General features: G+C 51.2%; 1 long non-coding RNA gene across 1 annotated transcript; it reads left to right on the forward strand.

Annotated features, from left to right (window-relative positions):
* The first annotated feature begins 457 nt into the window (after nucleotides 1-457).
* LOC131403528 (uncharacterized) lies at nucleotides 458-2,570 on the forward strand. The gene is made up of 3 exons (XR_009219397.1): nucleotides 458-527; nucleotides 1,557-1,608; nucleotides 2,438-2,570. It is a non-coding gene; the product is annotated as an uncharacterized LOC131403528 (long non-coding RNA).
* Nucleotides 2,571-5,816: the final 3,246 nt, after the last annotated feature.

The raw sequence follows: 5,816 nt of genomic DNA on the forward strand, positions 1-5,816 counted from the left end.
CTTTCTGGTTTTCTGAGAGTAGGTGCGTCATGGCTCTTGTGTACTGGGGGAGCTCGGTCTCCTTGCTCACAAGCTCGTTTTCTGCTCAGTGCTCTGAGCACCCTCTGCTTGCTCTCTGTCTCTCTCTCTCTCTCTGTCTCTGTGTCTCTCTTTTCTCACGCTCCCTATCTGGTAGTCCCATTTCCACACTACTCTGGCCCCAGATAGAGGAGGATTATTCCCTCTCCCTTGACGAGGACTTCCCATTTCTTTTCTGTGGACGGACCCTTCTGCCTTCTGGGGAAACCAGCGCTAGGACAGTGTGTTTCCCAAACCCTCTTGTTTCAACTTTAGTCCTCCCTACCCCACCAGGCTGAGGAGGGATCTGCCACCGATGGGAGAGCTTCAGCTCCCGACACCGTCTCTCGACGAGTACTATGGGACATACTCAGTTGATGTTGGACGATCGCACTCCTACTGGACTCAGACGAGCACCTCCGTGTTCTGTGTCGATCAGGTGGAGGTCTGTTCTGTTCCGGATGCAGCCAGTGAGTATTCCATCGTGCACGTCTTCAAGCTCCAGCTGGAATCCCTGCTCAGCCCACTTTCGTTGAACTCTACCCCTCTAGCTGTGCAGACACACATTGAAGTGAATCAGTTCAAGGACTGGGTTTAAGCCCAAACAAGAGGTGGTTCAGGGAACTGTGCTCCCTTCCTCATTTCCAGGATGCGCCCCTGTCACCCTGGCCCCACTCTCACATCACTGGACCCAAAGCTGGCATGACATCCACATCTCACCTCTGCAACGAATAGCAACGGTTCCGTCCGACATCCTATCCGGCATGAAATGTCTCTCCTCACCTTCAATGCCCTGCGTTTCATGCCTGAAGCGTATCCCTTCAGATTCTAGGCCTACCCAGTGCGACTGGCATCCCTGTCAATGTCTCCATCAAAGACGTACCTAGGCTTCACTGTTCTTTGCCCCGTTCTCTATCTCCTTTCTCTGGGCCTTTGTTCCTATGCAGTCCACCGACGACCGACCCTAAACACCTCTACGGATCCCTTGCTTGTGTGTTTCCCTCATGCCAGCCTATGCCTTGGCATTCGCCATCCCCAAGAGTGTCCCACGTTTCTGCCTAGCCTGAAAGATGCGTTTGGATGCCAAGGCTTGTAGATCCCCTCCGTCACTCTACTCTCAGTGTAGGATTTCCTCTGAACACTCGAAGACTAGTGTGACTGGTGAGAAAGGGCTGCAGAGTGCAGTAATCTGTGAGAATGCAGTTAAGCTTGTTCCCCATAATATGTGAGGGAAAGATATCCGGGACTTTTGACACAGACCAGAGATACGGTGTTGTCATGAGGGTCTACCCGATCAGGGAGGTATTCCCAGTGGCTCAGGGGAGCGAATCACGAGGTTTCACAAGACCCCACCTGAGGTCTCCTGGAATATGGCTCTTACGGTATCCTGTTGTCACACTGATGATAGTGATGTCCCTGTGCCAGGACTTAACGTTGGACGATAAAGTTCCAAGGGGGCACTGCTTAAAGTGACTGACCCTTTCTGAATTTCTTTGTAGAAAACCATCCTGATCTTGGGGACGAGGAAGACCATCACCGCATGTCTTCCAGGTAAGTCTCAAGAATCGTGGGACTTCATGTTAAGGGGACATCTGGGGATCTCACATCCAGGGAAATCAGAAAGTGCTGACTAGACCCATTTCACCGCAAGTGTCCTATTCGAAAAGTTGTCCTATTCCACTGTGCGCCTTCCAGAGGCCAATTGCTTGATCTCTCTCCAATGTAGTCACCTGCAATCAGTAGATCCAGGTGTACTAACCAGCCAGAGGATTGTTGCCCTGTCCCGTTCTCTCTTTGTGAGGACCACCGGCATAGGACGCAATTATGCCTCTGCCTGTTTGGCATTAGCACTGTGGCAGGTATTTCTTGGCCAAGGAGGTGATGAGTAAAAAAAAAAAATCCGTCACCTTCGACTGTATTGAGAGAAAGTCATCTTGAAGCTTCCAGATTTCTAAGCGTCTCCAATGCTACTGGGGCGGCTGACTTGGCAAGTGTGCATAGCTTTCAAGAATGTTTCTGCAAAAGTGTTGACGCCACCTTTCCTGATTTCTGAGAGTAGGTGCTTCATGGCTCTTGTGTACTGGGGGAGCTCGGTCTCCTTGCTCACGAGCTCATTTTCTGCTCAGTGCTCCGAGCTCCCTCTGCTTGCTCTCTCTCTCTCTGTGTCTCTGTGTCTCTCTTTTATCACGCTGCCTATCTGATAGTCCCATTTCCACACTACTCTGTCCCCAGATAGAGGAGGATTGTTTCCTCTCCCTTGACGAGGTCTTCCCATTTCTTTTCTGTGGACGGACCCTTCTGCCTTCTGGGGAAACCAGCGCTAGGACAGTGTGTTTCCCAAACCCTCTTGTTTCACCTTTAGTCCTCCCTACACCACCAGGATGAGCAGGGATCTGCCACCGATGGGAGAGCTTCAGCTCCCGACACCGTCTCTCGACGAGTACTATGGGACATACTCAGTTGATGTTGGCCGATCGGACTCCTACTGGACTCAGACGAGCACCTCCGTGTTCTGTGTCGATCAGGTGGAGTTCTGTTCTGTTCCGGATGCAGCCAGTGAGTATTCCATCGTGCACGTCTTCAAGCTCCAGCTGGACTCCCTGCTCAGCCCACTTTCTTTGTACTCCACGCCTCTGGCTGTGCAGACACACACATTGAACTGAAATAGTTCTAGGACTGGTTCGAAGCCAAACAAGAGGTGGTTCAGGGAGCTGCGCTCCCTTCCTCATTCCCAGGATGCGCCCCTGTCACCCTGGCCCCATTCGCACATCACTGGACCCAAAGCTGGCATGACATCCTCAACTCACCTCTGCAACACGAACAGCAAAGGTTCTGTCCAACATCCTATCGGGCATGAAATATCTCTCCTCACCTTCAATGCTCTACGTTTCATGCCTGAAGCGTATCCCTTCAGATTCTAGGCCTACCCAGTGCGACTGGCATCCCTGTCAATGTCTCCATCAAAGACATACCTAGGCTTCACTGTTCCTCGCCCCGTTCTCTATCTCCTTTCTCTGGGCCTTTGTTCCTATGCAGTCCACCGAGGACCGACCCTAAACACCCCTACCATTCCCTTGCTTGTGTGTTTCCCTCATGCCAGCCTATGCCTTGGCATTCGCCATCCCCAAGAGTGTCCCACGTTTCTGCCTAGCCTGAAAGATGCGTTTGGATGCCAAGGCTTGTAGATCCCCTCCGTCACTCTACTCTCAGTGCAGGATTTCCTCTGAACTCTCGAAGACTAGTGTGTCTGGTGAGAAAAGGCTGCATAGTGCAGTAATTCTGTGAGAATGCAGTTAAGCTTGTTCCCCAGAATATGTGAGGGAAAGATATCTGGGACTTTTGACACAGACCAGAGATACGGTGTTGTGATGAGGCTCTACGCGATCAGGGAGGTATACCCAGTGGCTCAGGGGAGTGAATCACGAGGTTTCACAAGACACCACCTGAGGTCTTCAGGAATATTGCTCTTACGGTATCCTGTTGTCACACTGAGGATAGTGATGTCCCTGTGCCAGGACTGAACGTTGGACGATAATGTTCCAAGGAGGAACTGCTTAATGTGACTCACCCTTTCTGAATTTCTTTGTAGAAAACCAACCTGAACTTGATGACGAGGAAGACCATCACCGCGTGTCGTCCAGGTAAGTCTCAAGAATCGTGGGACTTCACGTTAAGGGGACATCTGGGGATCTCAGATCCAGGGAAATCAGAAAGTGCTGACTAGATCCATTTCACCGCAAGTGTCCTATTCGAAAAGTTGTCCTATTCCACTGTGCGCCTTCCAGAGGCCAATTGCTTGATCTCTCTCCAATGTAGTCACCTGCATTCAGTTGATGCAGGTGTACTAACCAGCCAGAGGATTGTTGCCCTGTCCCGTTCTCTCTTTGTGAGGACCACCGGCATAGGACGCAATTATGCCTCTGCCTGTTTGGCATTAGCACTGTGGCAGATATTACTTGGCCAAGGAGGTGATGAATAAAAAAAAAAAATCCATCACATTCGACCGTATTCAGAGAAAGTCACCTTGAAACTTCCAGATTTCCTAGAGTGTCCAATGCTACCGTGGCCGCTGACTTGGCAAGTGTGCATAGCTTTCAATAATGTTTCTGCAAAAGTGTTGACGCCACCTTTCTGGTTTTCTGAGAGTAGGTGCGTCATGGCTCCTGTGTACTGGGGGAGCTCGGTCTCCTTGCTCACAAGCTCGTTTTCTGCTCAGTGCTCTGAGCACCCTCTGCTTGCTCTCTGTCTCTCTCTCTCTCTCTGTCTCTGTGTCTCTCTTTTCTCACGCTCCCTATCTGGTAGTCCCATTTCCACACTATTCTGGCCCCAGATAGAGGAGGATTATTCCCTCTCCCTTGACGAGGACTTCCCATTTCTTTTCTGTGGACGGACCCTTCTGCCTTCTGGGGAAACCAGCGCTAGGACAGTGTGTTTCCCAAACCCTCTTGTTTCAACTTTAGTCCTCCCTACCCCACCAGGCTGAGGAGGGATCTGCCACCGATGGGAGAGCTTCAGCTCCCGACACCGTCTCTCGACGAGTACTATGGGACATACTCAGTTGATGTTGGACGATCGCACTCCTACTGGACTCAGACGAGCACCTCCGTGTTCTGTGTCGATCAGGTGGAGGTCTGTTCTGTTCCGGATGCAGCCAGTGAGTATTCCATCGTGCACGTCTTCAAGCTCCAGCTGGAATCCCTGCTCAGCCCACTTTCGTTGAACTCTACCCCTCTAGCTGTGCAGACACACATTGAAGTGAATCAGTTCAAGGACTGGGTTTAAGCCCAAACAAGAGGTGGTTCAGGGAACTGTGCTCCCTTCCTCATTTCCAGGATGCGCCCCTGTCACCCTGGCCCCACTCTCACATCACTGGACCCAAAGCTGGCATGACATCCACATCTCACCTCTGCAACGAATAGCAACGGTTCCGTCCGACATCCTATCGGGCATGAAATGTCTCTCCTCACCTTCAATGCCCTGCGTTTCATGCCTGAAGCGTATCCCTTCAGATTCTAGGCCTACCCAGTGCGACTGGCATCCCTGTCAATGTCTCCATCAAAGACGTACCTAGGCTTCACTGTTCTTTGCCCCGTTCTCTATCTCCTTTCTCTGGGTATTTGTTCCTATGCAGTCCACCGACGACCGACCCTAAACACCTCTACGGATCCCTTGCTTGTGTGTTTCCCCCATGCCAGCCTATGCCTTGGCATTCGCCATCCCCAAGAGTGTCCCACGTTTCTGCCTAGCCTGAAAGATGCGTTTGGATGCCAAGGCTTGTAGATCCCCTCCGTCACTCTACTCTCAGTGTAGGATTTCCTCTGAACACTCGAAGACTAGTGTGACTGGTGAGAAAGGGCTGCATAGTGCAGTAATCTGTGAGAATGCAGTTAAGCTTGTTCCCCAGAATATGTGAGGGAAAGATATCCGGGACTTTTGACACAGACCAGAGATACGGTGTTGTCATGAGGGTCTACCCGATCAGGGAGGTATTCCCAGTGGCTCAGGGGAGCGAATCACGAGGTTTCACAAGACCCCACCTGAGGTCTCCTGGAATATGGCTCTTACGGTATCCTGTTGTCACACTGAGGATAGTGATGTCCCTGTGCCAGGACTGAACGTTGGACGATAAAGTTCCAAGGGGGCACTGCTTAAAGTGACTGACCCTTTCTGAATTTCTTTGTAGAAAAGCATCGTGATATTGGGGACGAGGAAGACCATCACCGCATGTCTTCCAGGTAAGTCTCAAGAATCGTGGGACT

Source organism: Diceros bicornis, chromosome 4 (genome assembly GCF_020826845.1).
Source record: "Diceros bicornis minor isolate mBicDic1 chromosome 4, mDicBic1.mat.cur, whole genome shotgun sequence".
Lineage (NCBI taxonomy): Eukaryota > Metazoa > Chordata > Mammalia > Perissodactyla > Rhinocerotidae > Diceros > Diceros bicornis.